The sequence below is a fragment of the Chiloscyllium plagiosum genome, unplaced genomic scaffold (genome assembly GCF_037043375.1).
Source record: "Chiloscyllium plagiosum isolate Xiang-an unplaced genomic scaffold, Cpla_swu_hap1 HiC_scaffold_31, whole genome shotgun sequence".
NCBI lineage: Eukaryota > Metazoa > Chordata > Chondrichthyes > Orectolobiformes > Hemiscylliidae > Chiloscyllium > Chiloscyllium plagiosum.
In genome coordinates, this window is record NW_028270169.1 from 15,237,237 (window position 1) to 15,249,834 (window position 12,598).

Consider the following 12,598-nt stretch of genomic DNA (forward strand, 5'->3'; position numbering starts at 1 on the left):
GAAGAATTGGACTGACCTTTAAGAGATGCAGAAAGACTTTAAGATCAGGTGTATGATGTTCTTGAATCTCTTCAGGATCAAATAAACCATAGCACCAGTGTGCCAGTACTGATGTGCCAATACTCTAATGCAGGCAAATACAAATGATAAATATTGTCAATGATAAGTACCTAGCATTTAACTGGAAAACACATTATAACATAAAGGGACAAACCCAAGAATATTAAACCTTAGATATGAAGCTTCAAAATCCAAATTCAAAACATCAATTGCTCTAGTTACCTAAAGATGTTTCCTGACTTCATTTCTGTGGAGCATGTACCCCTGATCTTTTTGTATAATTTTAGTTTTTAACCATCAGTTGTGTTCATGTGGAATTAAATTGATAATTATGTGTATCCTCATTTAATTAGAATACTTGTCCTTTAATCTGCATTCAAAATACACCTGCATCTTCCCAAAACACATCATGTCTGGTCCATTCATCACCCGTGCAATCGCTGTTTTATATTGGCAACACGCTCATTTTAATTGGAATACCTATTCTTAAAGGAAGTAAATATCCTCTGTGTAAAAAGTAAAGTTCCCTGACAAAAGGGCTCCTCTTTTGTTAGAAGGATGACTGATAGTGGTTTAACCTGAGGGTCACCATGATTCAGGTAGATTGAGCATTTATGTGAGGGTAATTTCACAGGCAGAAAATGTGTTCTTTTGAATTTATATCTATACGGTCCGTTGAACACAGAACCTTCTTTCATAACAGGTGCTAGATGTTGCCTTTTAGTTAAAATGTTCACAGTCTTTTGAATACAGAAAGTTAGATTTCATACACACTGCAAAATAGTATTAATTAGTGGAAGGTAATCAAGGATGAAGACAATATTTAGGGAATTGACTTGGGGATTAGTGCTTAGTATTCCTCAATAACCTTTAATAACATGGGAGAACCTCAAGATACACAAGAACCACAAGATATCCAATGCAACACCCAGGTGTTCTGAGAATATAGACGTTCTTCTGGTTTCTGAGCTGAAAAGAGACTGGCATACTGGTGTATTAGCCAGGTCTGTCAATTTTATGGTTTCTGTACCATGCACAAGCTCAAAAGTCATCAATGGTGATGTGAGCAAAGTTTTCTGTTCCATTCCAAAAACTGCTATTTCTATTTTGCTTCCCAAAGAATTATTGAATAGTGGCAGTTATGCTTATGTTCAGTACCTTTAACATAGGAGCAGCTGTAAGTCTTTCAGGTCTTGCTCCAGCCTTCAATTCGATCATGACTAGTCCATATCTTAACTCAGTTCACCCTCTCCACAACATATACAAACAAAATTAGCCTTTTCAGACCATTGAGTCTGCTCCACCATTTGATCATGGCTGATATGTTTCTCAATGTTATTCCCCTGCCTTTTCCCTATAACCTTTGATCATTTTGCTAATCAAGAACCTAGCTATCTCTGTCTTAATTACATTCAATGATATGGCCTCCACACGCCTCTGCAGCAATGACCTCTACTGGCTGAAGAAATTCCTCCTTGTCAGTTTTAAACGGCCATCCCTTCATTCTTAGGCTGTGCCCTCAGGTCCTAATCGCTCTGGCTCATGAAAACATCTTCTCCATATCCACTCTATCCTGGCCTCTTATATTCTGTAAGTTTCAGTAAGATTTCCCTTAACCTTGTAAACTCTATCGAGTATGGACCTAGAGTCCTCAACCACTCATCATATGACAAGTCCTTCATTCCCAGGATCAGTCTTATGAATCTCCTCTGTAGCCCCTCCAAGCCCAGCACATCCTCCGTAGTTATGGGGCTCAAAATTGTTCACAATATTCCAATTGTGATCTGACCAGAGCCATATACAGCCTCAGCAGTATATCTCTGTTCCTGAATTCTCTCAGGTATGGAAAATTAAGGAGGTGGTGCTAATTTAGGATGCTAAAAGTATGGATAGAAAGAAATGATTCCCTCTGGTCTGGCAGTTCATTTCAAGCAGGCATTGTTTTAAAATTAGAACTTGGCTATTTAGGGACAATGTTGGGAAGCCCTTCCTTATGTTTGACTCCAGACTCCATCTATTGGTTCTGTAATCTGTTAATACACTTTCTGATAAAAATCTGTCAATTCTTATTTTTGACATTGCACATGACCCACATCCTCAGCAATTTTTTGGAGAACAAATTAGCAGACGTTTACTATCCTCTGTTCTTTATTCTTTCATGGGATTAGGTTAGATTAGATTAGATTCCCTCCAGTGTGGAAACAGGCCCTTCGGCTCAACAAGTCCACAAGTCTGTGGGTGTTGCTGACAAGGTCCAATTCCAGATTTCCTATAACTCATTGATCCTGAACCTAGCAGCTTGACAGATATTTCAGAGGCCGGTTAAGACTCAACCATATCACTGTGGGTCTGGAGTCACATGTGAGGAAATGCTTCCCAACATTATCCCTCAATGACCTGGTTCTAATTTTAAGGCAATGTCACCTTGTTCTGGATTACCCTATTGGGGAAATTATTTCTTCTTATCATCCAAAACACTTCAACTTTTTTATTAACCTTTTTTCTAATCAACCAGTCGGGCAATGTTATTGCACATCTCTGAGGCAGATAGATTTAAACCCTGGTCTCCCTAGTCTACGGGCAGGGATACTACCACTGCATCACAAAAGGGCCCCTCTAAACACTGCAATTAGATCACCCCCGCCCCCCCCTCCCCTTAATCATCCATGTCTGAGGGAATCCAAGCCCTAGTGCATTTGGGGAATGCTTCACCACCGGAACCTAAGAAAGAATGGTGAAACCCACAATACATTGTTTGTAAATGAGTTGAAGTTGACTATTGCAGCATCTCATTCTGATGGAGCAATGTACTTATATTTAGCCACCTGAGCCATTTCCTCTATGATCAGAATTGGAAATAAATAGCTTTAACAATTTAATAACAATGATATGAATAAAAAGACAATTATTTCCATCTGATACAGTATCATAGCCAAGGTTAGCTACAAGAGCACCTCCATGAAGGTTTGCGATATGACAAAGTTTTCACTTGTTATCCAGGTCATTGTTAGAAGAGTTTGTTTTCATACTTTTGCTGTTGTTTAGAGATAATAAAATTTGGAAGTTCCAGTTGAAGATTGCCTGGAGTTTGCCTGTCAAGTTACAAACAGCAAATTGAACTTGGCAAACAAGCATTATGTAGGATAGATTTGACCTGCTAGAAGCTGTACAATTCCATTTGGTTTGAATGCATTATTTTGGGATTAACTATTAGGGATGAGTATAGGATAGGGAAGTGCATCACAGGAGTAGGCCACTTCCTTTGACTCCATTTCCCCAAAGGGCCTATCTCTGTGCTGTAGGACTCTATGACTCTATTTCAAAAGATAGAACAAGGAGCAACAAAAAACTGCAACAAGTAGTTTGGATTTAGAATGTACACCCTGAGAATGTGGTAGTAACAGGTTTAATCATGGTCCCTAAAGGGATTCGGATCATTCTTTGAAGATAAGAGAGCTAACAGAATGGCATTATAGAGTTGTGTTCATTTGTAATACAGCAGAGAATGATTTCAAATCATAAAAGTCAGACATTTATTGTGTGCGGTTGATCGAAGAAGTGTGAACACGTCAATAAAATAACAAGTAGGAGTTGATCTTAGAAATTAAAGGATGGTGCTCTGCCAAATATGTTAATACAGAGAGTTATGCTTATTTTAGAGAAATGTCAGACTTGTTAGCACTTGCAATGTTTGAAAATGAGTGAGAAGAAGTGATTGAATGTGCAGATTCAGAAGTGTAATGGAATTAATGTATCTGACTATAGGCAGTTTGAGTAATCTGAAATCTCCTTACAACAAAGCAACTCAAAACCAGTATGGGTGGTGCACCAACTAATGTTCATTTGGTTAAACAGATGGAATCATAAACATATATCACTCCTAAAGTACATTAATATGGACAGCTCTACCTCTGTTATTCCATAGAAACTGGTTCTCAGAGAGAACCTAGATAGGACTAGGAAATTAGTGTGCGCTTTATGTAGAATTTTTACTACATTATCATTCTATAGATAGTCAGATAATGCATTCGCATGTGTTTTTGTCACATGTGACAGCAGTTGCAAAATTTTAAAATCTTGTATTCTTCATAGTGACAGCCTGAGGCTGGGCAATATTGAATTTGCAATGTTCATTAACAAAGTATCATTGAAACTCAGATTGAACTAATGTTCTGTTACCTTAACACTTAGGATGGGTCTGAAACTTCTGCCCTACCTGGATCATGGCAAGCACAGTATAAATTTAAATATTGTCAATGAATATTGTTAGGTCTTCTCCAGAACCAAACATTATGATAAAGTATCATCAGATACACAAGACGCTCCCTGTCTACCATATAAATGGATAATTTTAAGGTCATTTAAAATTACTCCTTTCGTAATAATGTCACTCTGACAATATGTGGATAATGATAAATGTTTTCCCATGACTTTGCTCACTGCTACTTGATTGTTTCAATTATAATCTTAACAAGAAAGTGTGATGCAGTGTGACCAGTGTAGGAGGAAGTAAATATCAAACAGACAGGAAAGGCTCACTCTGCATGACATCTTTTAATACAATACTGTAGTTTTGCTGTGATGTGACGTATTATGATTCAGAGGGTAGGTGACTTTCTAACAACATAGGAGTTCTCAATACTCCGCCTAGACATTACAGGAAATCAGTGTGAGCTATATATAGGATTTTTAATGCGTTATTAATGCGTATATAAATAGTCAGATAATGCAATTGCATGTGTGTTTGTCACATGACTGCAGTTGCAAAATCTAAAAATCTTATATTCTACACAGTGAGAGCTTGAGGCTAGGCAAAATGTAATTAATAATTGTTCATTAAGAAACTATAATTGAAACTCGTAGTGAAGTGGTCTTCTGTTTCCTTAATAATTTTGGCTTTTCAGTCACATATGAACCTTAGTACAATAACAACTTGCATCTGTAACATACAAATAACTCAAAGTGCTTCACAGAAGCCTGAATTGAGTCACATCTGGATATTAAGATAGGTGTGAAAAGTGCAGTCAAAGATTATATTTAAAGGGCTATTTTAAAGGAGAAGAAAGTGGAAAAGACGTGGTAAAGTTTAGGAAGGAAATTCAAAAGTTTAGACCTAGCTAAGTGATGGTTCCCAATGGTGTAACAATAAAATCGCAAATGGATATATTGAGATAGCATAATAGTATTTTTGTTCCTTTAAAACAAAAGATTATGAAATGGTTCTAGCTTACCAAAGCTGAGGAATCTGTTTTCTGTTTTATGAAGCAGTCCAAGATTTATTACAGTAATTCGACTTTAATTCTGTCTAATCTAAAGTTGCCTGATTTTTTTAGAAAGGTGAGAATGGACATTTTTTGAAAGCTACTGTATTAAAATGGTGATTTCTTTCAATAATCGAATGATTTCAGTAACTGGTGACTACACAGTGTAGAGGCTGGATCTATAACCTGAAACACTGGCAACAGCATGGTGGTATTTAAAAATGGAAAGAATAGTGGGCCATTACCACAGCACGAATGAACATGTTTCGTTCTGAGCTGGATAATGAATTTCAAATTACCAGGCTAAATTGGAGATGACATCAGCAAGAATTAATGTATACTATTGAAGAATATTTACCTTACAATAACTGAGGTGTAAACAATGTATTGGGCAGCCATGAACAATGTGTAGTCTTCAAGATCAAATGATGTTAAAGGGGTCATGGGCGTATGATTGGACGGAAACAAACAGATGTGTTAGTCTCCACCTTTAAATCTTTTAAATGGGAACTGAATTGCATTTCTGTGCTCTGCCCCAACTTTTCAGGGAAGATGGTAGTAATGTTGCTAGAATCATAAACTGGGGGTCAGGCTAATGCATTAGGCTCATAGGTTCAAACCCTACCATGGCTGTTGGTGGAATGCAAATATAAAGGTAGCCTCAGTTGTTGTAACAATGAAGCTATCATTGATCATCTTATTATTCCCTTGGGGATGAGCACCAATTCTCAAGTCCCATTACTCCCGGTTTTCACCACAAGAAGTTAATGATCTTTTTTTGAGTGTAGGAGTTGGGACATCATGTTGAGGTTGTACAGGACATTGGTGAGGCCTCTTCTGGAATATTGCTTCTCCAGTTCTGGTCTCCCTGTTTTAGCAAACATATTTTTAACCTGGAGAGGGTTCAGAAGAGATTTATCAGGATGCTGCCAGGAATGGAAAGTTTGAGTTTTGAGGAGACGCTGGATAGACTGGGACTTTTTCACTGGAGCGTAGGATGTTGAGGAGTGACCTTATAGAAGTTTATAAAATCATAGATTTTATAAATAGCAGGATTTTTTTCCCTAGGGTGGAGAATTTCAAGACGAGGGAGCATAGTTTTAGAGTGAATGGAGAAAGATTTTAAAAAGACATGGGGGTAATTTTGTTTTACACAGAGAGTGGTTTGTGTGTGGAATAAACTTCCAGAGAAAGTGGTGGACATAAGAACAGTTATAATGTTTAAAAGGCATTGAGATAAGTACATAAATTAGAAATACTTGGAGGGATGTGGGCCAAGAACAGGCAGCTAATTTAGTTGGGATTATGGTCAGCATGGATTGGTTAGACCAAAGATGCTCTATGACTCTATAATGCTATGATTTAATCAAAATACACAAAGTCCCTAATCAAATGGACAGAAAGCACTGACAGGTTTCCTGTACTTAACTAGAACTGCTGTTTGTTACAGATAATTATATTCTAATTCCAAATAAACAAATATAAACTATCAACATATGGCTCTGCTGCTTAAAATGCTAACCCCTACATACACAGATGAATAAAAATAAATGTTTTTTTTAATGAGTGGAAGGGAAAAAAATCTTGGAATCACAGTTCAAAAGCACCAGTACACAGGGTTTGCTGACATGATCAGTTTGACTTCTCAGGGATCTCTCTCTTTTTTTTCAGTTTCCTTCACTTCTTTGCAGGAGGCACAGAGCAATTGATACACAAGCAGCGAAGTCTCTTAGTCATTGGTTAAGGGCAACAGCTTACACCAATTGGTGATAGAAAGTTAATGGCTTTCTTCAGATTTCAGATAATTCAATACAGAGAGGGAGACAAACCACTTGCCCTTCCACTGGTCCTGGAAATTCACTACCCACATGCTATTGAATTACCCAGGAAACAGAGAGTTATCATTGAGCTGATGACCTTGAACATCCACAATTGGCAACTATTGCACAAACCAATCAGCTACTTATTGCCTGCCAAATCTCACTGCATACACCCCTAGGCACCGTGTCAGGAGTATTATTAATGGTGAACTTACATTGGTAGTTTCCATTACAAGTACAGACACAGGAGATGAAAATACTGAAGGTTAGCGCACAGTTGAAAAATTTTGTCTCAATTCTATAAAGGTTTTGCAACTAATTAAATGAGCACACAGAGAACTATGCATTTCACAACTGTTGCATTTATAGCATAGTACACAAGCACAATTGTTTGTCCTTGATACTTGAAAATAAGTCCTTAAAATGCTTTGGGGTGAATGTGGATGCGATTATTGTTGGCAACTGAAAAAAGGCATTGCACCATCTTTTATTTACAAATATAGGTGAGGTTTCTATCCTGTCAAAGGCCCTCACACTAATCAGAGAGAGAATTTTCACCTAGCTCTTGTGATGCTGCTGCTCTGTTAACAAGGTTATGGTGTCCCTGGCTTCTTTTTTTCCAGGAGGTGGTAAAAGACACAGACTCTGAAAAGTCTAAGTTTGAGGGGTTTTAGGGCCAGTTTGATTATAGCTAACAGATACTGCCTCAGGCAAAACACTTTTAAGTTTAGAAAAACACTTGTACAAGGAAAGGGGAGTGGTCAGTTCTCCCAGCTCAGCTTTTCTGTGGTTTGTTTTGGTCTGGCTAATCACTGAAAGCAGTCAGGCAGTTGTAAAAGCTGCCGGGCCCAGAGAAGCAGGTCCAGGCTGTTCCTCCTCTCTCTCTGGCTTCTGTACTGCAAGACCCTGTGTTTGATTTTATCTTTTGTGCCAAGGGGTGTTTATGAGGATTGTTGCAAGTATTGGGAACAGCATCATTAAGTTGGAATAATTTGTTGGGTTTTCGGATTGGTATTCTCGGTATTCTGATTTTTGTTTATGTTTCATTCGGTAATCTTGTAAATAAATTCTGTTTTGATTAAAACTACATAGTTTGACAAACTGCATCTCTCCTGGAATATCTGTATTACACCTGCTTAAAACAACTAGCAAAATTAGGGTGTGGGCTACATTCTTGAAATATTTTGAGGGGTCAGGCCTGGTTCATAACACTTTGATTCTCCATGCCCATGCAGGGCACATTGTACTTCAAGTGTGGAATCTAATAAGAGAAACATGGGTTTGGACAGCAGCAGAATCAAAATCGGATTATTGTAACTGAAGAATTCATTCCTACCGACTGAACCAATTCTCCAAAACAAAAATTCAATTTGCATAAGGAATGGCGCTAACGTTATTTGGTAGCAAGCTTCCGAAATCATAGAATTCCCCCCAGCAAGTCCACACTGACCCTCCAAACAGCATCCTGTCCCATCACAGTAACTCCATTTTTCCCATGGCCAATCCTCCTAACCTGCACATCTTTGGACTGTGGGAGGAAACCAGAGCTCCCAAAGGAAACCCATGCAGGCACAAGAAGAATGTGCAAACTCTGCACACAGTCGCCCAAGAGTGGGATCGAACCCAGATCTCTAGCGCTGTGAGGCACCAGTGCTAACCACTCAGCCACTGTGCCACCCTCAGTTCAGGCACTCCTCACAATTTGACAAGCGAACCTGCAGTCTGTTAGCTCCCTAATCATTAGAAGGGTATACAATACATTTTCCTAAATATCGATAACAAAAATGCACTATTTATTAATTTTTCCATAATTTACTCCATATTAATTGCCCCTTGAAAAAACTTAAGTTTGTACCTCATTGCCATGCATGTTTCCCACGTACTTAACATTGGATTTTCCAATAGAATCCTCTTTCGGATTGCGCTCAGTAATGACCAACACCCAGAAATCCCAGCCTATAGAGTCAAAGTAGGAGTGTAAGTAAGAGAGTGAAGCATCAAACCTTATTTTATGCCAGTATCTGCTGTGCGTGACAATGCTTTGAAAAGCAGCCACCAATAGAGATCATTTTGTTGCTATTTTTCTAAAGAAGCAATGTAAAATGTATCCTGTTGACTCAGACCTTGATTTGCCAACTCTGGTTGGATGCACTCTTGGAGGTTTCTCACCTGGTTGTACTTGACTGATTGCTGAACTGACAAACTGCAAGTTTCAAAAATCTGGAGGTTCCCATTGATCAGAAACTGAGTTCAACAGCCAAATGAATACATTGGCTACAAAAGCAGATCAGAGGCTAAGAACCATGTGGCAAGTAACTCAACTTTGATTCGCCACAGCCTTCTCACCGTTTATAAGGCAAACCCATGAGTGTGATGAAATACACCCCAATTCCCTGGATAAGTGCAGCTCCAACTACACTCAAGAAGTTTGATACCATCCAGGACAAAACAGCTCATTTGGTTAATCCCCCATCCACCATCTTGAGCATTCACTGCCTTGATTACAAATACACAGTGGTAGCAGTGTGTACCATCTATAAGATGGTCTGCAGTAATTTAGCAAGGCACCCTTGACAGCACCTTCCAAACCTGAGACAAGGACAGCAGATACGTGGGAACACCACACCTCCATGTTCACTTTCAAGCCACTCACTATCCTGACTTGGGTACTATATTGTCATTCCTTCGCTGTTGCTGGGTCAAAATTGTGGAACTCCCTTCCTAACAGGGCTGTCCCCAAAGACTGCTGCAGTTCAAGAAGGCAACTCAACATCACTTTCTCCAAGGCTATTTGAGAACAGCCTTGCTAGCAATGTCCATATCACATGAATGAACAAAAATAAGTGGCATAAGAATGGAAATTAGGTGGCATCAAAACAGTTCATCCAACAGTAATGTGTGCCTAGACAAAGAAGGCCCAAGATTGGCTGAAGTATTGGCCATGGGTTTCACCAATGACCTCAGGATGACCTGTCTGCATGTTACAACTTTGCAGACGTTGGTGGAAAATAATTTCAAGATTTAGAGCTAAGGTGGTGACAGATATTAACGGGTCCAGATCACCCACGAGTTCATTGAATCATTGAACAGGCTCAAGGCGCTGAATGGTCTTCTTTTCCTGTTCCTCCTTTCTTACCTTCATAATAAAGGTGTCTCCCATTGAGCTCCTCATACAATCTCACTGAGACACTGAGATGGAAACACAGAAAATAGGTACAGGAGTAGGTCATGAACCCATTCACTCAGACATTGGGAATAGGAAAGGTGCTGAAAGTTACCTGTTTGTCCTTGCCTCCAATCACCATCACTTCCCTCACCTTTAACTCTCACCATACAATCCCAATCTGTCCTCACTCACCTTTTGCTCTGCAATCCTTGTTCTCAAGACGGCCCCGCCAGAAGCTACCAACCCTCCCGGTGGCACTGACAAGCAATGGAGAGCTGCTGGCCTCTGATTGGATGGTCAGCCAGCCCAGGGTCCTCCATCTTATGGAAGGACCAAAGGTGACCATTGAAATGCCTGAAACGGCCATCTGGCCTCCCCCACAGAGCGTACGGGTATCCGTGATTATCTTCAGGCTGACACAATCCAGTCCATCAAGAATTCATATACACCCCAACCCTCACCACCTCAAACCCCTTCCCCCACATACCGCCAACCCCATATCTACTCGAAACCCCAATTTTCATCCTTCTGTTGAGGTAGGGCAAATAACTAGAACACTCTGTCAAAATTATCCCATTACCAGCATCTTTAGTGATCCCTGATCATGGGAGTCACTCCACACAATGCAAACAATTCCCATGGACCTTCAATTGATTTTCCGATGCTGTGTAGGTAGGTAATGCTGATCTGATGGTGCTGAACACAGTACAGGAATCTCTGGAGGTGTTCATAGCTTGGGTTTTCTGCAGTATATAAAAAACATTCACTACAGCAGCATTATAGGACACTGATATAAAAATACTCTTCTGGATCTGCTGAATGCACTAACATTTTTGTGAATGCCCAAGTTGTTCAGTGGCTGTGAAATTTCCACCCAGTGTTTCTAAACCCACAAAAGCCAATTGACTTTCATACATTTCATTACGTATAAAGACAAAAGAATGCCGATAGCAAATGAGATTGTAAATGTGTTGATTGGGTACATTCCCCTGCACCGGTATAATTGTTCCTTATGTTTCTTAGAATTGATCAATCTACAGTCTCATGTAGTTGAAGTTACAGGAAAGACAGGGGCAGTTTGGGAGTTGGTGAAATGACCTCAGATTTACAAGAAAAATACCTGTTACGAGAAATGTCTCGTGTATCCTTGCGTCTCATTTTACAGCCAGAACAGATTCATGTGCAGAATTGAACTTTGTTTGTATGGGAACATGAATAGATCTTTTCAACAGTTCCTCCTTTTAATTAGATCAGAGCTAATCTGCATCTAACCTCCATTTACCCACTATTTGCAGGAAATATGGCTAAAAATATAAGGTTAAATCCCCACATCCCTCCCACTTTTTAAAGTCCCCTCACAAAAAAGTAATAATATCTCCATTTCTATTGTACTAAATTAATTTAACATTTAATTGAGGAAGCAGCTGAGGGTAAGCCCAATGCTGTTGGAGGTAAAGTCTGGAAGCTGCTGTATTATGACAAGTTAAAACCGAAGGAATACTGTAGGGAAATGCACAAGATAAAACCTGCAGATGAAACACACCATTATGTCACCCCAAATTCAAGGGAAGTAATTTGGATGTGGGTTATATTTTTCTTGTTAGATCTACTTAAATGACAATTTAATTAGAATTTCTTATCATGTTTAGAGAGAAATTGAGAGACGTTTACTGGTGAGGTTTGTCACTGGCAGAAGCTACTTGAACTGAAAATTAAAGAGAGGTGCACAAGTATGAAAGTCAATTGGCTTTTGTGGGTTTAGAAACACTGGGTGGAAATTTCACAGCCACTGAACAACGTGGGCATTCACAAAAATGTTAGTGCATTCAGTAGTAAGGACTCTCCAACCACCTGCTGAACAGTGAGGTGCACACTGTACACACAACTGTGCAGCTAAATTCCAAACAAACATCATCTGCAAGTTTGCTGATGATACCACTATGGTAGGATAGATATTAAACAACAAAGAATCAGAATACAGAAAGGAGATAGAGGGCTTAGTGTCATGGTACAATGATAACAACCTCTCTCTCAATGTCAGCAAAACAAATGAAATGATCATTGACTTCAGGAAAAAAAGAGGAGGACACAATCTGCAGCAATGGTGCAGAGGTTGAGAGGGTCGAGAGTTCCAAGTTCCTCGGAGTGGTGATAATTGACCTGTCCTGGACCGCCCACATAGATGCAATGGTCAAGAAGGCACAACAGCACCTCTTCTTCCTCAGGTAGTTCAGGAATTCAACATGTCCATAAGGACCCTCGCCAACTTCGACAAATGCACCATAAAAAAA

General features: G+C 39.3%; 1 pseudogene; it reads right to left on the reverse strand.

Moving 5' to 3' along the window:
* The window catches only part of LOC148141865 (carboxypeptidase M-like), a 62,600-nt pseudogene that overhangs the window by 25,936 nt on the left and 24,066 nt on the right, over nucleotides 1-12,598 (reverse strand).